Source organism: Sus scrofa, chromosome 6, assembly GCF_000003025.6.
Source record: "Sus scrofa isolate TJ Tabasco breed Duroc chromosome 6, Sscrofa11.1, whole genome shotgun sequence".
NCBI classification, from domain to species: domain Eukaryota; kingdom Metazoa; phylum Chordata; class Mammalia; order Artiodactyla; family Suidae; genus Sus; species Sus scrofa.
This window is the reverse complement of record NC_010448.4, coordinates 53,541,211-53,564,830: the sequence shown is the minus strand read 5'-3', so window position 1 is coordinate 53,564,830 and position 23,620 is coordinate 53,541,211. Positions and strand designations below refer to the sequence as shown.

Below are 23,620 nucleotides of genomic sequence, written 5' to 3'. Positions count from 1 at the left end.
AAAAAGCAAATTAATCAATCAATCAATCACTTACACAGTTTTATGTCAACTCTATCTCAGTAAAGCCAGGAAAAAATAAAATGAAATGAAGCGCATGTAAAAATAACAAACAAGCAAATCCATCAGTGGCATACATAAAAATAAATCCTGCCTCCCTCCCCCCAAATTCCCTTAATATCCAGAATAACGTTTGATCAAATATCTGGGCACATGGCCAGATAGTTTAAGCTGACACATAAAATGAATGATCACAATAGTCAACAGATAGGGCGATCGAAGTGCTGAAAAGGGGATGCAAATAGGAGATGCATTTCAGGGAGAAAGGTAGACTGCCTTCCCCTGTGGTTTTGTGGACGTTCAAGGCTCTGTCACTAGGACAAAGAATCAGGAGTCCCCTTGGGGTGCCGCAGGTTGATGATGGCGTGTTGTCAGTGCTGGCCTGGGTTTGATCCCTGGCCAGGGAACTGCTGGTCCGACCAATAACAATAATCAACAATAATAGTTCTACAAAGAATCATTTGTTGAGCAATTGCAGGGAATGCCATCCAGGGCCGAAAGGCTGACATACTTTTTTTTTTTTTTGAGTCACTGAAGTGCTTTCAGGGAACATTCAGGTTCGAGCCCCTCTGACCAACCCCATCCATATGTCATCGCCGAAATACACGCAGATGAGTCTTGTGCAGTGAACCCCCCAGCCCGGCACCCTCCCCCTGCCCCTTTTGAACATAGCAGAGGACATTTGTTTCCTAAACGTCTGTGATCTTCCTTTCATCTTCCGTGGAGGCGAAGAACGTGTTTGCAACAAGCCTGTCATCAAAAGGGTGGGTTTAGTCGTCTAGACGGTGGGTGTCGCTTAGGATGGGCAATTTCCTTGACCTCTCGACTCCTGGGTTTCCTCATCTGTAAAATAAAGACACTAGACATCTCCTGGGTCTCTGTGCCTGTAAAATTATACGTTCGATTCCCATTATTGGCCATCGTTAACATTCTCTAAAGTCTCCATGAACGAGGAATTAGTGACTCCTGACCCACCGCTCCTGAGAGGCATACAGGGAAAGCAGCATGTTCACAACCTCGGCGTCAGCTGACAGTGCGTAACCTGGTTTGATGTGTGTTTCTGTTTCAAGACACCGTGTGTAATGTATCTGATTGGTTCACTCACACCGAGCTCACGGCCAATAACGCTACAGCATGGGTCCGCAGGAAGCGCATCTCACGCACATGTTTTGCTCCGTGTGACACCGGGCAGCCTTCCCGGGCTTCGGGACACCAGCGTGTATTTCAGCAGCGCAGCCACATCACCAACCAAAAGACACTGAAAAAGCAAGTGGCACGAAATATTAGCCTGTGCAAAGGAAACTTGGGCACAGCAGGACGGCGGAAACAGAAAAGCCGAGCTTTGCTTCTTTGTTCCATGTGAGCTGGAAACTTGGGCATTGAGCACCTCAAAGGCATCGCTGCTCTGCGCGTGTCTGTGAAGGACCATGCAAACGCAGTGTGTCCTGACTTTGCGGTTCCGAATACATGTCAGGGAATAAGCACATCTGCCAATACAGGATCCGCGAATAAGGAGACACATGGTGTAAGCTGTAGTTTCGTGCACAATACCTAATGCTAGAAAGCAATCTATAAATACTAGCTATTACCTCTTCGTAGAATTGATACCAGCCTCCTTCAACGGTTCAGTTTCCTTTCTGAGGGCTGTCTCCCCAGAACGATTGACGTTAAGAGAAGCAGCTCCTTGTGGGGGATCCCCTGCCCATGTATATTGCTGAAGACTTTCCATGGGGAAAATCTGTTTTTTTTTGGGGGGGGGAGCATCCCTTCCTCTGCCCTTTACCCACTCACGTGTTTCTGGAGGGATTTCCAATATGGTACCACACCTCTATGAGTGCAGATAAGAATATGATCCGGTAGAGAAGATGTGGTTTATATTTGCGACGGAATACTACTCAGCCGTAAAAAAGAATGAAAAATGCCATTTGCCCTGGCCAGCTGTGTTCTCCTCTGTAGGTTTGGCTAAGGAAGAAACTGACTCCAGGCTTATTCAGGTTATGGGCTAAGTTCAGTTCCTTGTGATTGTAGGACTAAGGTTCCCTGGGGGTGGGGGGGTGGGGGGGAGGGCTGGCTATTAGTCTCAGCACCCACAGGCTGGTCTCAAGTCCTTGCCACATGGCCCCCTGAATCTTCAAAGCCACCAATGGAGACCATCCCTCGTATCAAATCCTTCTCACTTTTTGAATATCTCTTGCTAGGGACAGCTCAGTCCCTTTTAAGGACTCACCTGATAAGGTCAGGCCCTCCCAGAATATTTTCCCTTTCCTGAAGTCTCTGTTGTGCCACATAACATAACCTAATCATGAGACTGTCTCTCCCGTCAAATTCATAGGTCCTCCCTGCACTCAAGGGGAAGAGCTTGCACACAAAGAGGGATTTGGGGGGGCTATCTTAGAATTCTTCTCACCACCAGAGGCTAGAAAAATCTCAGGATTCTGCATCAAGAGGGAACTGTGGAGGGCTGGACCCAGACCAGTTTGTCTCGGAGAAACTCCCAAAAGGAAGATGGATTCGGCAGTTACAGGTCTCATCTCAGAAGGAAGCATTCAATGGCATCTTCCAAATGAAAGTGGACACCTTGCTTTCAACACCAAGACCTGTGGGGAATCCTGGGAAATACAAGGCTGGAGTGGAAGACTTCCTGGACCAGGCTGAGCCTTGAGAGCCCAAGATGGGACTACCCAGAGCTCGATGTGGGGTCTCAGTGCCCAGACCAGGGATTGAACCTGAAAGCATCAAGTCTTATTCACTTGACCACGGGGGAGCTCCCAAGGAGAGAGTCTTTGAGGCATTCGTCATGGTAAAATCCCCAGCCTCTGCTGCTCCAACTTTCAGCTATTATTCCATCACTTCGCATAGTTACCATTTCAAGTGTGTGATGAGAATATGTAAGATCTACTCTCTCAGCAAACTTCAAGTTCACAGCACTTTCTTACTAACTGTGGGCACCATGCTGTGCATTAGGACTCCAGAGCGTGTTCATCTTACAACTAAAATTTGTACATTTTGATCAATAGCGCCCCAGTTTGCCCACCCCAGACACCCCATAACTACCCTTCTTCTTTTTTTCTTTTTTTTTTTTTTTTTGTCTTTTTAGGGCCGCACCTGCAGCATATGGAGGTTCCCAGGCTAGGGGTCCAATTGAAGCTGCAGCTGCCGGCCTACACCACAGCCACAGCAATAGGGGATCCAAGCTGCATCTGCGACCTACACCCCTCACAGCAACCCCAGATCCTGAACCCACTGAGCGGGAGGCCAGGGATCGAATCCGAGTCCTCATGGATACTAGTCTGGTTTGCTACTGCTGAGCCACGATGGGAAGTCCGAATTCAACTGTTTCAGCTTCCACACATAAGTAATGTCATACACAATTTGTTTGTCATGTGACTTATTTCACTTAACATAATGCCCTCTGGGTTCATCCATGTTGTCACAAGTGGCAAGATTTCCCTCTGTTTTCAGGCCAAATATATATTCCATTAAATATATAACATATGTTATATATATGATATGATGGATACACGGCACACAATAGTCTTTAGCCATTCACTCATCAGTGGAGTCTTAGGTTGTTTGTGTATCCTGGTGTTTGTGACTAAGGGGGGTAGAGATGTCTCTTTATTTCTTTTGAATATATATCCAGAAGTAGGGTTGCTGGATCACGTGGTGGTGCTCTTTTTAGTTTTTGGAGGAATCGCCCTACTCTTTTCCACAGTGTCTGTACCCATGGGCCAAGGACCCGAGTAGCTCTTTTTCCTAAGAAGACTTACAAATGGCTAACAGGTATATGAACGAGTACTGAGCATCACGAATCTCAGGTAAACTCAGATCAACGCCCCAGTTAAGTATCCCCTCACACCTGTTAGGATGGCTATCATCAGAAACACAAAATGTGGGAGTTCCCGTTGTGTCGCAGTGGAAATGAATCTGATTAGTATCCATGAGGATGTGGGTTCCATCCCTGGCGTCGCTCAGTGGGTTGGGGATCCAGCGTGGCTGTGGCTGTGGTGTAAGCCTGCAGCTGGAACTCCGCTTCGACCCCTAGCCTGGGAACCTCCATACGCTGCTGTGGGTGCGGCCCTAAAAGGCAAAAAATTTAATAAAGTCAAAATGTAAGTGTTGGCTAAGATGCGGAGCCTCCCGTGTTTTCCTTGATGCATCCACCAGGGGTCAGGCTTGAGCTCATCGCGTCTCAAGCTCCTTTTAAAAAGGCATCTCCCTCGCCGTTGCAGTAAAGCATGATTTTGTGGATTTTGTGGGGCCTGTCCGACGAGGTCTTGTAGCATGTGGCTTAGAACACTTTGGAATCAGACCACCTGGAATGTGAACCCCCGCCCCACATTTTATCAGCTGTGACGCTTCAGCCTAGAGGTTTAACTTTTGGGGACCTTGGTTTCTCCGCCTACAAATTGAGTTCTTAGAGAGATTTCGCTTGGATTATATGATACAAGGATATGTTTGAAATAACGATGTGTTATTTGATGTGGCCGTAATAGTTGCTATGGCAGCAACAGTGACTGAAAAAAGTCAATCACTTGGTGCTCACTCTGTGCTAGAGGTCATCTTCACTGCAGTGTACATAACAACCCATGGCACACAGCAGTCTTACCAATTAGGTGCTATTGGGTTTGGGGTTTTTTGTTTCTGTTTGTTTTTTTGTTTTGTTTTGTCTTTTTAGGGCTGCACCCCGCAGCATATGGAGATTCCCAGGCTAGGGGTCCAGTCGGAGCTACAGCTGCCTGCCTACACCACAGCCACAGCAACACCAGAACTGAGCTTCATCTGCAACCTACACCACAGCTCAAGGCAACGCCGGATCCTTAACCCACTGATCGAGGCCAGGGATCGAACCTGCACCCTCATGGATCCTAGTCGGGTTCCTACCCCCCTGAGGCACAACAGAAACGCCAGGAACAGAGTTCTTAACGTTAATTAGGATGAACTTAGGGTGACAATTTTGCTCAGGAGCACAGTTTGGCTGGGTTGCTTTATCACGTTAGCGCAAAAGCCTTCTCCTCAACCTGTTCATTGCACAATGGCTGTTTGAGCGAGAACTGTCTTATCAGGTGCTGTTTTATTTTATTGGAGATAAAGCATTGATCAGGAGAAAGCTCTGCCTCCAGAGTCCACCATCTGGTGGGGGAGAAAGACGGCAAGCGATAAGCACTCAGAGTCATAGATAAGGATACCGGGTCTCTGTGTGGGTGTGAATGTGGACAATTAAGCCCGGCAGAGATAAGCACTGCACAAAATATTAAATCAGGGTAAGAGGGAAAGAGGGGGTTATGGTTGTCAACTGCAGACAGAAAGAGTAGGAAGCCTTTTAAAAAATTTTTAATTGAAATATAGTTGATTTCAAATGTCGTGTTAGTTTTAGGTATACACCAAAGTGTGAGTGTGTGTGTGTGTGTGTGTGTGTGTGTGTGTGTGTGTGTGTACGTACTAAGCTATGCACATATAGTTTGTCAAATTCTTTGCCTTTTAGGTTATTACAAAATATTGGGTATGGTTCCCTGTGCTATACAGTAGGTTCTAGTCGATGATCCGTTTGGGGGATTATTGGCCACACCCACAGCATGCAGAGGTTCCCGGGCCAGGAGTCGAACCCAAGCCACAGCTGCACCCAGAGCCACAGCAGTGGCAATGCTGGATCCTTAACCCACTGAGCCAGGAGGGAACTCCTGCTTGTCCATTTTCTATATAGCAGTGTGTAGCTGCTAATTCCGAATTCCTAACGTCTCCCTCCCCACTCTTTTCCCCTTTGGTAACCCTAAGTGTGTTTCCTATGCCTGTGGATCCATTTCTGTTTCGTAAACAAGAAGGCTTTTCTGGAAGCTCCTGTTGTGGCTCAGTGGAAACGAATCTGTCTAGTACCCATGAGGATGTGAGTTCGATCCCTGGCCTCGCTCAGTGGGCTGAGGATCCGGCATTGCCATGAGCTCTGGTGTAGGTCACAGACTCAGGCTCGGATCCTACATTGCTATGGCTGTGGTATAGGCCTGCAGCTGCAGCTCTGATTTGACCCCTGGCCTGGGAACCTCTACATGCCATAGGTAAGGCCCTAAAAAGCAAAAAAAGCAAAAAAACCAAAAAACAAAAAAAAACCCGACTAGTATCCATGAGGATGCAGGTTCGATCCCTGGCCTCACAGAGTGGGTTAAGGATCTGGCCTCGCCATGAGCTGCAGCTCAGATCTGGCTCTGGCATAGGCCCCCTAGACTGGGAACTTCCATAGGCCTGTGATTGCTGCCCTTAAAAAAAAAGAAAGAAAGAAAGAAAAAGAAAAGCAAGTTAGTCTCTGTGACATTAATTATGTATCTCCACTGGTTCTGAGTGGCATTGCAAGCCCCCAAATCCAGTCTTGTATCCTCTCACTTTTTGCAGATGATAGAACGGAGCCCCACATCACCCCCTGCCTGGCAGGATCACCAGTCATTTCTCCCCAGCTGCTGTGGTTATAGGAATTGCTGCGGAAGCCCTAGGATCCAAGCTCGGCTCTGCCCCTGGGTCGGTTTGGGACTTTGGCAAGGATTTCCTTGCTTCCTCAACCCGGCCCTCCCGGTACTGTGGGCAAGACGCCAGCTTGCTTGTTTATCGCAGTTGGCTGTGTGCCTTTGGGGCATAACAACTATGGGGTTGAGCAAGAAAGGAACAATGGGCTCTCTGACGTCTTCCTCAGCCCATCCAGAGGGTAGAATGTTCCAGGTCACGGTGTCCTGCCCATGATGTTAAGGTTCAGGGGCCATAAACCAAGGCAGCACGTTTTCATCACCGCCTCTGTAACCTCCTGACTGTTCAGGATGCTAACTTCCCATTAGTCTGGGGAGAAGCTATAATGAGAACTAAGAGTATTTTTTAAAATTCACCAAAAAAAAGAGATAAAGTCAAAGATGCCTAAATGATCTTCCCCCCAAAAAGGACAAGAGCAGAAATACCCGCCCGCGCTTTGGGGTTAGTAGATGCAAACCATGACACTTAGAATAGACGAGCGGAGTTCCCATCATGGCTCAGAGGTTAATGAACCTGACTAGCATCCATGAGGATGCAGGTTCGATCCCTGGCCTCGATCATTGGGTTAAGGATCCCACGTTGCTGTGGCTGTGGCGGAGGTTGGCAGCTACAGCTCCGATTCGACCCCTAGCCTGGGAACCTCCATATGCCATGGGGTGCGGCCCTAGAAAAGGCCAAGAGACAAAAAAAAAAAAAAAAATTCATTGTGGAAATCATTTCCTAATGCATAAAAATATCAAATCACGGAGTTCCCATGGTGGCGCAGTGGTTAACGAATCCTACTAGGAACCATGAGGTTGCGAGTTCGGTCCCTGCCCTTGCTTAGTGGGTTAAGGATCCGGCGTTGCCATGAGCTGTGGTGTAGGTTGCAGATGCGGCTTGGATCCTGTGTTGCTGTGGCTCTGGTGCGGGCCAGTGGCTACAGCTCTGATTAGACCCCTAATCTAAGGGAACCTCCATATGCCGCGGGAGCGGCCCAAGAAATAGCAAAAAGACCAAAAAAAAAAAATATATATATATATATATATCAAATCACGATGTTGCATACCTGAAACTTAATAATATTGTATGTTAAAAAATCAAAGTCAAAAACAAGAGAAAAGAATAATTATAATAGGTATAGAAAAATGGCTTCATATTCCCACTGATTGTGTGTGTGTGTGTGTGTTTCAATCCTGGATGGTAATAGTGATAGACTCTTAGTGGGACAGAAAAGAATTAATCGGAATTCCTCAAAGGAAAAATAGTATTCTCTCAAATCGGACGCGGGTAGCCCAAGCATTTCAGAGCCCTGGTGTGCAAGCTCAGAAAGCAAAGGTAATTTTGAGAGTCCCTCGGCTAGCGAGTGTCCCACATGAAGAAAGTCCATCTGCAAAGACTAAGAGTTGAACGTGGGACATGGAGGCGACGGGGCTTCCCATGTAGGCTCGTCACCTTAACAATGGTTTGCAGACAATGGCTGGTGCCGCACTGCTGGGGTTGCATCTGTTCCCTTCCCTTTCTGCACGAGCCCCGTACCTTAGACAGGCGACATTGCCTCTTGGAGCCCCAGGTTCCCCAGGCGTCAAAGCAGGGATACGGTTCCCACGCCTCAAGGCTGTGCAAGACGTCTCTCAGCTCACAGGGTGAAGCTCTCATGCTGTGCCTGTGGCTTTCTCCTGATGGACAAGTGACCTCGTTACCTGCAGAGAGGCCAGAGGCTGTGTTAAGATCTCTTAGTTCTGGAGTTCCTGTGGCATCTCTACACTGCCAGGACACAGGTTCCATCCCTGGCCTGTTGCAACTGCGGCTGGGATCTAACCCCTGGCCCAGGAGCTCCAGAGGCTTCGGGGCGGCCAAAAAAGGGGGGAAATCCCATCAGTTCAGCAAAATAGAAAAAGCAGCAGAGCCTTCTCGCCTGCCTGCTTGCATCTCTCCCAAACATGTTATCTTAATAAATCTATTTCTTGCCTGTCAAAAAAAGAAAAATAGAAAAAGCAAAAGCTTATGGGTCAGACAGGAGAGACTTAGCTTTTTCATGCCTTGGTCAAAATTTCTCTACTTTTTCTCTCTTTTTTTTTGGTCTTTTTAGGGCTGCACCCATAGCATACATGGAAATTCCCAGACTAGGGGTCTGCAGCTAGGGAGCTGCATCTGCGACCTACATCACAGCTCACAGCAACGCTGGATCTTTAACCCAGTGAGCGAGGCCAGGGATCGAACCAGAGTCCTTATGGATCCTAGTCGGATTCATTGACCACTGAGCCACAACGGGAACGGCCTCTCCACTTCTCTCATATTCTGTTTTTGCATCTCCATTTGGGAAAAAGGCGAGTGTATTTCTCAGTAGGATCCGATCCTATGTGTGCAGATGGGGCGGGAGTGAAGTCATATCTGAAAAGATCTCAGCACCGAGAGGCGCCCCAGGATGGACGTTAATCCCCTCCCTTCCTGACACCCGTCATGAGGCTTGGTCTCTAGGACCACCTGTTGCTCAGCTCAGATTGCCCGGCGTGGGTGCCTGTCTGCCAGGATACCCGCCTCCTGGTACCCCGGCAGGAGGGGCGTCGTTCTTCCAGTCCTTTGTCTCTCTTACAAAGTGCTCTTGCCTCTTCTGCTCTTCCCAGTTCCCTCCAGAGATGGCAGAAGGGGAAGGATGCCCAAGTGGTCCACACCCGGACTTAGGACCTGGATTGGGACCTGCCCTGTCCACATGCTGGCTGACCACGGGCACGATGCTTGATGTTTCTGAGCCTTACTCACCGAGGAAGCTAAAACTGGCTAATGCCTTTCTTGCTGGACTTTCAAAAAAATAATCAAGGATGTAAATGATATGACATGGATATGAAAGGGTTTTTTGTTTTTTTTTTTTTCCTTTTTTTGGTCTTTTTAGGGCCACCCCTGTGGCATATGGAGGTTTCCAGGCTAGGGGTTGAATTGGAGCTATAGCCGCCATCCTACACCACAGCCACAGCAACTCGGGATCCAAGCCACATCTGTGACCTAAACCACAGCTCACAGCACAGCCGGATCCTTACCCACTGAAAGAGGCCGGGGATCAAACCTGCGTCGTCATGGATGCTAGTCAGATTTGTTTCCGCTGAGCCTGGACGGGAACTCCAAAGCAAGCTCTGGGGCAGTGGTTCTCAAACTTTTTAAAACATCAGACTCACCTGGAGGGCTTATGATAACACAGGTGACTGGTTTCATCCCCAGAGTTTCTGCAGGTCCTGGGGGGTGGCGGGGAGGAGGCTAAGGATTTGCATCTCTAACAAGTTTGTGGGTGACGGTGATGGAGCTGGTCCCAGGGACCACGCTTTCAGAATGCTGCTGGAAATCAGATGTTCCCAATTTTTCTGGGCACCCCGAGGTTTAGGGCACGGCAGAAGATGCCCCGGAGGGAGTCTGTGTGCTGTTGTGGGAGAGTAGGAGGGGCAGACATTGGAGAGTATAAAATCCGAGGCCACGTTCCCCTGGTGCCGGCCATCTGCAGGTGATTGCAAGAGATGACAAACCTGGCAAGCTGGGTGTCCCTGCTTCTCTGTGTCTGTGGGCTGAGAGCAGGTGAGGTGGCGAGATGAGGGAGGGAGGGAGGCAGGGGAGGGCAGAGGAAGGGGGTAGCCAGGAGGCAGTGGTTTGGGCTGAGATGTCTCGAATGCTGTGTACACACAGCGTAACGGGTGGTGCAGCAGTTGAGGGGAGAGGATTTGGGGAGTTCTGGTTTCAAAGCCAGGCTCTTCCTCTCGCTGCTCAGGTGGTCATGAGCGAGTGGCTTCGCCTCTCTTTAAACCTCGGCCTTCCCACTGGCATCAGGGCTACAACGATCTTTAAGAAAGAGGAAGCTGGCATAGGCTTCCTGCCATATGCGACAATGCAGACAACCCTGGGGGTGGCAAGGCCAAGGGAACTAAGCCAGACACAGGAGGACACACACTGCGCGATTCTACTTCGATGAAATATCTAAAATAATCGAGTTCACAAAATCTGAGTGTAGAATTGGCGTTTGCCAGGTGCTGGGGAGAAGGGGTTGATGGGTGGATTCCGTGGGTCACAGGTTTCAGGAAACAAGATGAGTAAGTTCCAGAGATCTGCCTGACATCGCCATGCCTGCGGTCAGAGCTGCTGGATTGTGCACTGAAAAATGTGTAAAAAGGAGAGTTCCCGCTGTGGCTCAGAGGGTTGAGATCCCACTAGCATCCATGAGGATGTGGATTCGATCCCTGGCCTCGCTCAGTGGGTTAAGGATCCAGCGTTGCCCTGAGCTGTGGTGTAGATTGCAGACGAGGCTTGGATCTGGCGTTGCTGTGGCGGTGGTGTAGGCAGGTGGCTACAGCTCCGATTAGACCCCTAGCCTGGGAACCTCCAGATGCTGCAGGTGCAGCCCTAAAAAAAAATTGTAAAGAAGGTAGATCTTGGGCAAAGGGTTCTTACTACAATAAAGAAAAAAAAAGAGAGAGAGAGACAGAGAGTGAGAGGAAGGAAGGAGGGAAGGAAGGAAGAAAGAAAGAAAAAAAGAAAAAAGGAAGGGAGAAGGAAAGAAGAAAGAAAAGGAGAAAGAGAAAGAGTATGAAAGAGAGAAGGAAGGAAAGAAAGAAAAAGGAAGGAAAGAAGGAAGGAGGAAAGAAAGAAATGGGACTTACTATGACTCGCTTAGGGAAGTTTGCCAAGATTTTTTGTTAAGGGAGCAAGATTCAGAACGAACAGTGTGTAGGCTCAGCGCTCCTTAGCTCCTTAGTATAAAAAGGGAGTAAAATGTTGCCGCTGTGTAGCCCCTGGAACTGTATCCAGTCACTTATGATGGAGCAGGATAATGTGAGAAAACAGATTCTATCCACGTCTGCGTGACTGGGTCACCTTGCTGTGCAGCAGAAAATTGATAGAACACGGTCAACCAGCTGTCATGGAAAAAATAAAAATCATTTAAATTTAAAAAGGGAGTAGAATGTTATTAGTCCATGCACGTGAATGTGTATAAACTGTCTCTGCATGTTTCGAGAGCCTCACCACGTGGTTGTCTGTGGGGAGGCTGGGCTCCCCGATTGCGCTCTCAAAACTGGTCTGCAGTTTGAGTCACAGTTTGCTTCTCCGGAAAACGAATACATTCCATAGAGGGCAAGCGATATTTCTCTCTCATCGCTGTTAGGATTGAAACAGAAAATCCTTGGACCCATCAAGGCTCTGCATCCAACCCAAACCCGCCAGGAACCCCAGGATGTTGGTCAAATGGGTTGCTCGCTCCTCGGAGCCAAGAAGACCACACAGCCTGGGGTGATGCGAGGGCTGGCTCCGTAAGAGGCTGTTAGAACCTATTTTAGGGTTGGGGGGTCTGGGTGTGAGATTTGGGGGGGCTAAGGTTAGGGACGCTGGGGCTCACCCAAGATTGGGTGCTGTCGGAAAGCAGAGGCAATTCCATGCCTGCGTATCTCAAGACATGTCTGGAGTGAAGAGACCAGCCAGGGGAGAGATGTCGCCAGCAAAGCAGCAGCACTCACTCTTTTCAGCCAAGGGGAGGAGGCGTTTGGTAATTTGGGACGCGGTGAACTAGCTTTTGCCCATACTGACCATTCTCAAGCCCGTCTTGCTTTATCTCATTTATCTCAGAATAACGGGGTCTGAGATTGTGATTTTTTTTCTTTTTTTTTTTTTTTTTTGGCCACACCAAAGAAATCTGCAAGGATGGAGTCGTGTTCAGCCGTATGAAGAGATGACATTGGCAAAGGACCATGTTCGCGGGCGCCAGTGTCTGCAGGCTGCCCCCATGTTTGTGCGGAAAAGGTTGAAGCGAAAGTACCTCCCTGCTCTCTCATCTGTAAAATGAAGATACGGCATCAGAGAGTCAAACCCATGGTGATAACAGAGGTTATAAAGCTTAACCGCTGTGATGGACCAAGCAGAAAACTCACCCAGTCACTGCGAGTGGTTACAGGACATTGAAGTACCCACAGTTTTCTCCGAAAGGGACCCTCAGTGGCACACAGGGGAGCCTCAGCTTTGAGGCAGCACCTCCGAAAACAGTGCCTGGGTCAGAAACAGCGCCCCTCGAGGCAGAACTGTTTCAGAGGCTCAATTTGTGCAACCAGAGCACCTGAATTTCTCAGTTCTTTGGCTTCGAACGAGTGAGTTCCCTCTCTAAGCCTCCGTTTTGGTATCTTCAAAATGGACTTAGCATGAATAACATGTAACCTCTCTGAGTTCCCTCATGGCTCAGCTGGTTAAGGATCCAGCATTGTCACTGCAGGGGCACCGGTTCGATCCCTGGCCCTGGAACGTCATGCATGCTGAGGGTGCAGCCAAAATAATAATCATATAAGTAGCCTCTAAATATAACATGTAATAATACTAATCTTATGGGGCATTGCGAGCATCTGTTTTTTCTTTTTGACTTTAACTTAATTTTTTTATTTTTTATTGTTAAATGGCTAATTATTATTATTATTGTTTTTTAATAATTATTTCCCCAATACAATTTTTTTTTCTACTGTACAGCATGGTGACCCAGCTATCAAGCATCTGTTTCTGTGAGATAATTAGCCTCAGGCATTAAGTACAGGAAGCCACCTATAATCATTGTTTACTTAACCGTGACTTTGAAAAGGTTGACGTCCTGTTGGCTACTTTCGGAAGCACAGGGCTGCTGTCAGCTAACAAGGCTGATACGCTCATCATCCTGTGTAATCAAAGCTCCTGTGTTCTAGAGTCACACACAAACCTATGAAGCAGCATCACTATGTCAAGGCTCGAGGGAGTGACCTGCACAGGTCAGTGACATTTCCAAGGCAACATCAATGCTGTGTCCGGAAAACAAGTACATTCAATAGAGCAAAAAATCCGGAGTTCCCGTTGTGGTTCAGTGGTTAACAAATCCGACTAGGAACCATGAGGTTTCGGGTTTGATCCTTGGCCTTGCTCAGTGAGTTGTGGTGGAGGCTGCAGACTCAGCTCAGATCCCGAGTTGCTGTGGCTCTGGCGTAGGCCGGCCGCTGCAGCTCCAATTCGACCCCTAGCCTGGGAACTTCCATATGCTGCGGGAGCAGCCCAAGAAATGGCAAAAAAACACAAAAATAAAAATAAAAATAAATAAATAGAGTGAAAAATCCTTGCGTTGGAACCTTGTTCCCACCAGACAGTGGTTGTATGGTTTCCAGGTGTTCTCTGTTGCCTATGGTTTCTCCATTGTAAACCTTTGGGGGGCGGGGAGGGGGAGAGGGTTCTAGGTTATAACTCTCCTTCACAGGGCTGTTGGGAAAATCACCTGGAACATAGGAATGGCCAACAAAACATTAGTTAGTAGTAGTGATTAGCAGGCCTCTGTATTTCCATTCTAGTCTTCTAACAGGTCCAGCCTGGCTTTTATGGTGGCAGTGCCACTAAGACACTTCCTGAAACAGATTCAGGGATAATAAAAGAGCAAAATGATTTTTCTTTTTTTTTTTCAGCCACACCTGCAGCATATGGAAGCTCCTGGGCCAAGGATCAAATCTAAGCCATAGCTGCAACCTACGCCAAGGCTGCTGGAAAAGATCGCTCTCTGGCACTGAGCAAACAAGTTGTTTTCCTGAAATGCCGGCGTGTGGGCAGAAGCGGGAATGTTTCCTCCAACCTTTGGACTTGGGGGAATTTCAACCCCTGGGTAAAATTTGAGTGACCTCAGACAGGGCGGATTTCCTTCAAGTTACTCAAGGGGAGACTCTGGGACTTGTCAGAGCTCAGACCTGAATTAATGGGCTGTCTTGGGTGGTTCCAAACCCCCCTCCCAATTAGAGGGATTCCTAAATATTCCAAAAGGTGATCTTTTGATTGCAAGAGGAGACCAGTTGACTGCATGGACTTCAGGATGCTGATAACAGCCATTCGTCTAGGAATGGACTATTTTAAGGGGTGATCTCAATTTCACCTTTTTTTCCCCCCCTTTCAGACTTGATTGTCCATTTTCCTCCTCCACGTCCAGGTAAGACATCTTTTTATTTGTTAGCCTCTCAAACCTGAGCAACCCCACCCCCCATGAAACGACGTCAGGTTCCTGGAAGGTCCTTGCACTTACCTTCCGTTTTACTCCACACTCTTCTTCCGGCCTAAAACGCCCGGCCTGGAGCTCCCGTCGTGGCTCAGTGGTAACGAACCCGACCAGTATCCATGAGGTTGCAGGGTCGATCCCTGGTCCTGCTCAGTGGGTGAAGGATCCGGCGTTGCCATGGGCTGTGGTATAGGTCACAGACGTGCCTCGGATCTGGCGTGGCTGTGGCTGTGGTGTAGGCCGGCGGCTGCAGCTCTAAATTGACCCCCTAGCCTGGGAACCTCCATATGCCGCAGGTGTGGCCCTAAAAAGGAAAAAAAGAAAAGGGGGGGCATTCCTGCTGTGGTGCAGCAGGTTGCAGGTTGCATCCCCGGCCGGGCACACTGGGTTAAGGAGCAGGCATGGCCACAGCTGTGGCTTGGTCCGCAGGGGCACATGAGTGGTCACGTGGCAGAGTCAGCTGCGTGTTTAAGCGCCAGCCTCCCCCTTGCAGCCTGGAGAAGGCAGGCGACAAATGGCTCCGAAGCAGCCAGTGGTGAGGCATTGAGCAGTCAAGGTGGAGCCTGATGCTAGGTGATGACAAAAGGTATGGAGCGCTATTTAGGAACTAACTCTGACAGCTGAAGCAATTTATTTTTTCTAGGAGCGAGAGAGAGAAAAATAAAAAGAGAGAGAGACGCTAAGAAAGACTAGAATTGTCAGCTTAGGAGACCCACCGCTCGGTCGCTAGAGGACTTACCTGAAAAGGAAGCTGGTCACACCAGTCTGGCTCCAGCTCCAGGTTGAAAGAGGCTCCTTTCTTTTCTCTTTTTTGTCTTTTTGTCCTTTTTAGGGCCACACCCGCAGCATATGGAGGTTCCCAGGCTAGGAGTCCAATCAGAGCTACAGCTGCCAGCCTACACCACAGCCACAGCAACGGGGGATCCGAGCCGCGTCTGCGACCTACACCACAGCTCATGGCAACGCCGGATCCTTAACCCACTGAGCAAGGCCAGGGATCGAACCTGCAACCTCATGATACTTGGTTGGATTCATTAACCACTGAGCCACGACAGGAACTCCGGAAGAGGCTCCTTTGTTGGATATTTGCTTCTGTTTTGTGCCACACCCCTGAGAAGACAGTTCGAGACCAGCCACGTGGGGGTGTGGGGGCGGCTGGTGCCAATGACCGAGATAGACATTAGCAAGTTGGTTCCCTTGGTAAGCGTGCCTCCCGCGGCACCTGTTTGCTCTGTTCCAGTGTATTTTAACTCTTCCTGCGTCTTTCCGTTTGAGTACGGGGACCAACTGCACCACAACTGCATCTGGGTCCACAGCGATTATGCCTGGTGTTCTATTGACCAGAAGTTCCAAGGCAGGTGGCGGTACTGTACAGCCAGAGGTGAGAACCCCTCGGGGCACTGTCTTAGGCGCCAAGGATCCAAGAAGCAACTGACAGCATCTGGCCACATGCTTTGGGGCATCGGCGTTCTGGTCGTGGCTCAGCCTTAACGAACCCGACTCACATCCATGAGGACACGAGTTTGATCCCTGGCCTCCCTCAGGGGGTTAAGGATCCGGCTGGCTCTGGCTCTGGCTCTGGTGTAAACCAGCAGCTGCAGCTCCGACTCGACCCCTAGCCTGGGAACTTCCATATGCTGTGGGTGTGGCCCTAAAAAGACCTCCCCCCCCCCAAAAAAAAACCGTACAGACAGGCTTGGGGGTGTCAGATGAATCTGAGTCGCCATCCTGGCTTCTCTACATGGTTTACCCACAATGAAGACACTTCTGTGTGGTCGAAAAAGCAAGTGCTGGGGTTTCTCTTGGGGCGCAGCAGGTTAAGGAGCCCATGTTGTCACTGCCACACATGTTCATATTTCTCCTTCTTTTTTTGTCTTTTTTTTTTTTTTTTTTGGTCTTTTTAGGGCCACACCGCGGCATTTGAAGTTCCCAGGCTAAGGGTCAAATCAGAGCTGCAGCTGCCGGCCTACACCACAGCCACAACAATGCAGGATCGGAGCTTCATCTGCAACCTACACCACAGCTCATGGCAACACCAGATCTTTGACCCACTGAGCGAGGCCAGGGATTGAACCTCATGGAGTCTAGTCAGGTTGCTTAACTGCTGTGCCACCATAGGAATTCTGTATTTCTCCTTCTGCTCCTTTTCTCTGCAGACCCCCCAAGGTGTATCTTCCCTTTCTTGTACAGAAATAAATTATTTCATAGATGCACCAGGGAAGGCTTTGTCTTGAGTCGGAGTTGGTGTTCACTGACGGAGAATTACGACCAAGACGGAAAATGGAAACAGTGCTCTCCTCACCAGTAAGTTGGCAGCAGAAGGATGTGGGGGTGGGGGTGTCTTATCGATGTCTTAAAATGGGGAGCCCTCTGGACTAATGGAAAGAGAAGCTCGTGGGGGCTGGGGAGGTCCTAGATTATCTGGTGATGGCTTAGGTCAGAGGTCAGGAAACATCCCCTATAAAGGACCTACTAGTGAGTAATTTAGGCAAGCCATACCCAACTCGGCCTCCTAGGAGAAAAACAGCCACAGGTAATAAAAATAATAATAGTAATAATGAGTTCCCTGGTGGTGCAGTGGGTTAAGGAGCCAGCATTGTCATGGCTGTGGCTTGGGGTGCTGCTGTGGTGCAGGTTCCATCCCTGACCTGGGAACTTCCACATGCTATGGGGGTGGCCAGAAAGAATAAATAAATAGGGAGTTCCCGTTGTGGCGCAGCGGAAATGAATCTGACTAGGACCCATGAGGTTGTGGGTTCAATCCCTGACCTCGCTCAGTGGGTTGGGGATCTGGTGTTGCTGGGAGCTGTGGTGTAGGTTGCAGACACAGCTCAGATCTGGCGTGGCTGTGGCTGTGGTGTAGGCCGGCAGTTGTAGCTCTGATTTGACCCCTAGCCTGGGAACCTCCATATGCCACGGGTGCGGCCCTAGAAAGCAAAAAAAAGTAATAATGATAAAATACTATTACTAATAAACATGACAGTGTTTCAATAAAACTTTATTTATAGACCCTGAAATTTGAATCTCCTATAATTTTCAGGTGTTGCAAAATAATCGGTCATCTCTTGATTTAGGGGATTTGTCAACCATGTTTTTTAAAATTTGCTATGACGGCTGCTTCTCTATTATGTTAACTTTTCATTAATTGGACGTACAACTGTGGTTGTCAACCATCCAAAAATGACCAAACCAGGAGTTCCCATCATGGCGCAGTGGTTAACGAATCCGACTAGGAACCATAAGGTTGCGGGTTCAGTCCCTGCCCTTGCTCAGGGGGTTAAGGATCCGGCGTTGCCGTGAGCTGTGGTGTAGGTTGCAGACGAGGCTCGGATCCTGCGTTGCTGTGGCTGTGGTGTAGGCCAGTGGCTACAGCTCGGATTAGACCCCTAGCCTGGGAACCTCCATATGCCGTGGGAGTGGCCCTAGGGGAAAAAAAAAAAGGCAAAAAAGACAAAAAAAAAAAGAAAAAAATGACAAAACCGTTAGTTCCCAGGCCATCCAGAAACCGGTGGGTTGCATTTGACCTCCAGGCTCTGGTTTGCTGGCCCCTGACTCAGGTGATCTGCCCGTGACCTCAGTCAAGTGAAGAAATGAGGTGAGTGTCCATTGAAAAGACGATCCCGGAAGGAGAAAAGCATGGCCAGCAGATGCTGGAGCGTTTACCATTTTTATGCTCCAAGCAGAGTGAGGATTTTTTTGTTTGTTTGTTTTTTGTTGTTTGTTTTTTGTTGTTTTTTTTTTTGTCTCTTTAGGGCCACATCCGAGACACATGGAAGTTCCAGGCTAGGGGTTGAATCGGAGCTGTAGCCGCCAGCCTACACCACAGCCACAGCAACGCAGGATCCGAGCCGCATCTGCGATCCACACCACAGCGCATGGCAACACCAGATCCTTAACCCACTGAGCAAGGACAGGGATCGATCCCGCGTCCTCATGGATCCTAGTTGGATTTGTTAACCACTGAGCCACGAAGGGAACTCTGAGACGGCCCTTTTTTAACAACTTCCTTAACATTGAAAACTCTCAGTTTATTAAGTGTGTTCAAATAAGGGACTGTATAATTTATGGGAAATTAAAATGATCAAGAACAGTATATTGAATTTGAGACTGAGAGAGAAACACATCCTCCTTAGGCCCCTGATCTCTCTCTCGCTCTCTCTTTTTAAGCCTTTTTGTCTCTGTTGTTTGTTTTTTCGTGGGTCTGGGCTCCTGACTGCTAATGTGCCTCAATCCTCGCATTCCTGGGAGTTCCTGGCACTGAATTCTTAGAGGTAGACCAGATCTCCGGAGCATCAGAGCGGAGCAGGGATTGTCTTCTCTGGAAGGGGAACAGACTAATCTCTTTTCCCTTCCACAGTGTTTAGATAAATCTTGGTGTCCTTGAAGAGACAGAGGTTATAGGATGCATCAGCTGCCTCTCAAAAGACCTCCTCTTCCTGATGATTCTGACCAATAAAGATTTGCGCTCTCTTCCACGTCAGTGGCTCCTTTTCTTGAAAAAAGGCACAGCCCAAGTTCAAAGGTGATCATTGCAATGCTGGCTGTAGTGGGACCAGTGGGGTCATTTGTGGGGAAGAACTTGCATTCAAATAAGAATCCTGATGGGAGTTCCCTTTGTGGTGCAGTGGAAACGAATCCGACTAGTATCCATGAGGACTCGGGTTAAGGATCTGGCGTTGCCGTGAGCTGTGGTGTAGGTTGCAGATGCAGCTTGGATGCTGCATTGTTGTGGCTGTGGTGTAGGCTGGCAGCTACAGCTCCGGTTAGACCCCCTAGCCTGGGAACCTCCATATGCCATGGGGGTGGCCCTAAAAAACAAAGAAAAAAACCATCCTGATGAATTACTAACAGTATAATCTTCGGCAAGTTAACTAAACTCTCTGAGAAACTCAATTCCCCTTATACAATTAAAAAATTTGTAAGTGATAGTAGACACTTTAAAATTTTTGAAGTAAAATTTATGCTATAAAGTTCACCAATTTTTTTTTTTTTTTTGTATGCAGACCTGCACCACAGCAGAAACCCGAGCCACAGCAGAGACAATGCTGGATCTTTAACCAGGGCCACCAGGGAACTCCAATTCACCATTTTATTATTTTATTTTATTTTATTTTATTTATTGTCTTTTTAGGGCTGCACCAGAAGCCTATGGAGGTTCCCAGCCTAGGGGTTAGATCAGAGTTGTAGCTGCCAGCCTACACCACAGCCACAGCAACACCAGACCTAAGCCATGTTTGCGACCTACACCACAGCTCACGGCAATGCCGGATCCTTAACCCACTGATCGAGGCCAGGGATCGAACCTGTGCCCTCTTGGATACTAGTCGGGTTCGTTAACCCCTGAGCCACAGTGGGAACTCCAAGAAACAGATCATTTCTAGCCCTGCTCTCAGGCCCCCTTCCAGGCATGGGGTAACCACCGGCCAGATTTCTGACAGCAGAGATTAACTTTGTCTCTTTTTGTTTTTCATAAAAATCAAATCATGCCTTTGTGTCAGGCTTCTGTCTTTCCATATTACATGTGTGACATTCTTCCATGTTGCTGCATGTACTCCTTTTTCACTGGTACATAATTTTCCCTGAGTGTACAATTCATTCATCTGAGGATGGTCTTTCTCCAGGAATATCATGGGCAGCACTGCTACCAATATTACAGTACATGTCTTTGGAGAATGTCTATACTCATATCACAGAGAGAGCAACCTCCCAAATGGGACAACATTTTTGCAAACTGTATATCTGATAAGGAGAACTCACACGAGTCAATAGCAAAAAACCCTGAACAGAACCTATGTTAAAAGTTGGCAGAGAACCAAAATCGCCCATTTCTCTCACCATCCAGCTTCACAGCAGCTACCATTCTACCCTCTGTTTCTTTGAGTTTGGCTTTTTTTTTTCTTTTTTTTTTTTTTTTAGAGCCACACCTGTGGCATATGGAAGTTGCCAGGCTAGGGGTCGAATTGCAGCTACAGCTGCCAGCCTACACCACAGCCACAGCAACACCAGATCTTTAACCCACTGAGTGAGGCCAGGGATTGAACCTGAATCCTCCTGGATACTAGTCCAGTTCATAACCCACTGAGCCACAACAGAAACTCCAGAGTTTGACTTTCTTAGATTTCACATGTAATTGAGATCACATGGTATTTGTCCTTCTCTGCCTGACTTATTTCAGTTAGCATAACGCTCTCAAGCTCCATCCATGTTATCCCAAGTGGTAGCATTTCCTTTATTGTTCATTTCTGAATAATATTCCACTGCGTATGTGTGTATGCATATATATACATGCCATGGGCATAGCCAAAAAAAAAAAAAAGGAAAGAAAACTCTTGAACAAAACTGCATTATATGGTGCTTGCAGGAGGCACACTAAAAAGGTACAAAGATGGGACAGGGGCACAGGATGTGTTTGAGCAGGCAGCAGAGAATTGTGGGAAAATCCTTGTGAGAAAGCAGGGGTCTTTGTTCCCTAGACGATTTTTACAACTTTTTCCCATGCTACTGACGCTGACGGGATCTCTGTACATCTAGTAAAACCATAACCAAATATCCTTTTGGGTCTCAGGCATCCACATCACTCTGTGTATTGCAGAGAATTGGATGAACTTCATTAAGTTTCATGAGATGAAGAGAAGAGCCTGATTACTTTGTTCTGTCTCTCAGATGCCTGAACATTCTGTTCAAAGCAGAGACGGGGCTTTATCTGAAAGTACCACTAAGGGGCCCTTCCTGGGGCACTGGGGGCAAAGGATGGCCTGGGGCTTTTTCTCCATTCCACCCCCTCCCAGCTCCAAGGTTTGTGCCTGCCCCAAATTCTCAAGTAGGAAAGTAGGACTCTCTGTACGTCTGCAGTTTCTGAAGCAAAACTGTTGGCGTGCAATGCTGTCCTAAAATCTCCGGATTTTCTTTCAACTGCAACAGCATTGTGTGTGATTTTTTGCACGCCATCTACGTGGTTAAAGGGTCATACAGAATATTTTAAAAAGAGAGTCCTATAGAATAGAAGAGAGGGCGTTCCCATGTGGTGCAGTGGGTTCAGGGTCACTGCTGCAGCTTGGGTCCTGCTATGATATGGGTTCCATCCCTGGCCCCCGGAATTTCTGCATGCCACCAGCACAGCCAAAAAAAAAAAAAAGACTTTCTGATAATGAAAGCATTACGAGATTAAGATTAGAGCTCCTGATAATATTAAGAGAACTCGTTAATTGAGCACTTAATCTCAAAACTATGTTATCTCAGAAAGTGTCATTTGTGGTGCTTAGAGGGTTATACAGAACTGAAGGTTGAGAATTTGCTGGTTAGTGAGCTCCCTTCCTGGAATTTAAAAAAAAAAATTTTTTTGATAGCCTGGAATCCAAGCTCCCACCAGGGAGACCTGGACACTGTCCACTGTCTTGAGTTGCGTCTAAGCCTAAATGGTAGAGGAATCATTGGACCAAATAGGACCCAACACACAGTAAGTGTTCAGATCATTCACTGAATGGCAGATGAATGAAAGGACCAGAGGGGTAACCTGGGCATCGGGTGAGGGGCGATGTGTCAGGGTTCTCCAGAGAAGCAGAACCAACAAGAGACTGATAGACTGACTGGTTTCAAGGAATTGACTCATGCAATTTGGCTAGCAAGTCCAAAGGCAGGTCAGAAGGTTGGAAACTCAGGGAGGATTTGATGTTGCAATCTTTTTCTTTCTTTCTTTTTTTTTTTTTTTTTTTTTAGGGCCCCACTTGCAACACATGGAGGTTCCCAGGCCAGGGATGGAATCAGAGCTGTAGCCACCGGCCTAACACCCCAGCCACAGCAACTCGGGATCCAAGCCACACCTGTGACCTATGCCACAGCTTGTGGCAATGCTGGATCCTCAACCCACTGAGGGAGGCCAGGGATGGAAGGCACATCCTCATGGATATTAGTCAGGTTCTTGACCTGCTGAACCACAGCGGGAACTCCCATTTTGTGGCTTATGAGCATGAATACAGGAAGACGTGGGAGCATGTACTTGAGGTAGCAAAAATTGTTACAAAGGGCTCCTTGGAAAAAATAAAATTCATGAGGAGGCCACACACACAACCCCCTACACTGCTGATGCGAATGTAAATGAGCACGGTTGTGATGGGGAACAGTACAGAGGTTCCTCCGAAAACTAAGGAGAGAGGGACCACGTGATCCAGCAATCCCACTCCTGGCCATCTATCCAGAGAAAATTATAATTCAAAAAGATGCACACCCCCCTAAGTTCATAGCAGCACCATTCACAACAGCCAAGACATGGAAACAACCTAAATGTCCATCAACAGATACATGGATAAAGAAGATGTGGTGCATATGTACAATGGAATATTACTCAGTCATAAAAAATGAACGAATTTCATTTGCAGCAACATGGATGCAACTAGCGATTCTCATACTGAATGAAGTCAGTCAGAAAGAGAAAGACAAATACAATATGATACCACTTATATGTGGAATCTAAAATATGTCACAGGAGTTGCCCTGGTGGCTCAGCAGGTTAAGATCCCGTCTAATAGCCATGAAGGAGCAGGTTGAATCCCTGGCCTCTCTCAGTGGGTTAAAGATCCAGTGTTGCCACTGCAAGCTGTGGTGTAGGTCACAGATGTGGCTAGGTTCTGGCGTGGCTGTGGCTCCAGTGTAAGCTGGCAGCTGCAGCTCAGATTCAGCCCCTAGCCCAGGAATTTCCATATGTGGAAGGTATTGCCATAAAATAAATACATAAATAAATAAATAAATAAAATATGATGCAAATTGAAGTTCTCTTGCGGTGCAGTGGGTTAAGGATCTGGCATTGTTGCTGCAGCGGCTTAGGTCACTTCTGTGGCTGGGTTCAATCCCTGGCCCAGGAAATTCCATGTGCTGCAGGAATGGCCAAAATTTTTTTAAAAAAATTAAAAAATAAAAGGAGCTCTCATTGTGGTTCCACGCGATTGTTGGTGTCTCTGCAGCACCAGGACGCAGTTTCGATCCCTAGCCTGGCCCAGTTGACCCAGCATGGCTGTACTGGCAGCTACAGCGTAGGTCACAACTGTGGCTCAAATCTGATCCCTG

General features: G+C 47.9%; 2 long non-coding RNA genes across 7 annotated transcripts; one reads left to right on the top strand and one right to left on the bottom strand.

The window, feature by feature from the left end:
- LOC106510556 lies at positions 30–15,428 on the bottom strand. 3 transcript variants are annotated; one of them, XR_001309137.2, is made up of 4 exons: positions 15,300–15,428; positions 14,588–14,706; positions 8,086–8,249; positions 30–1,315 (listed from the first exon to the last, which is right to left on the bottom strand). It is a non-coding gene; the product is annotated as an uncharacterized LOC106510556 (long non-coding RNA). The 3 variants fall into 3 exon arrangements; XR_001309139.2 differs by lacking the exon at positions 14,588–14,706; XR_001309138.2 differs by lacking the exons at positions 14,588–14,706; positions 15,300–15,428 and adding an exon at positions 11,187–11,417.
- Positions 13,593–19,035, top strand: LOC102165433. 4 transcript variants are annotated; one of them, XR_002344713.1, is made up of 5 exons: positions 13,595–14,494; positions 15,801–15,941; positions 16,717–16,864; positions 18,091–18,155; positions 18,918–19,035. It is a non-coding gene; the product is annotated as an uncharacterized LOC102165433 (long non-coding RNA). The 4 variants fall into 4 exon arrangements; XR_002344715.1 differs by having other exon boundaries at positions 13,599–14,494; positions 16,769–16,864; XR_002344714.1 differs by having other exon boundaries at positions 13,599–14,494; positions 16,751–16,864.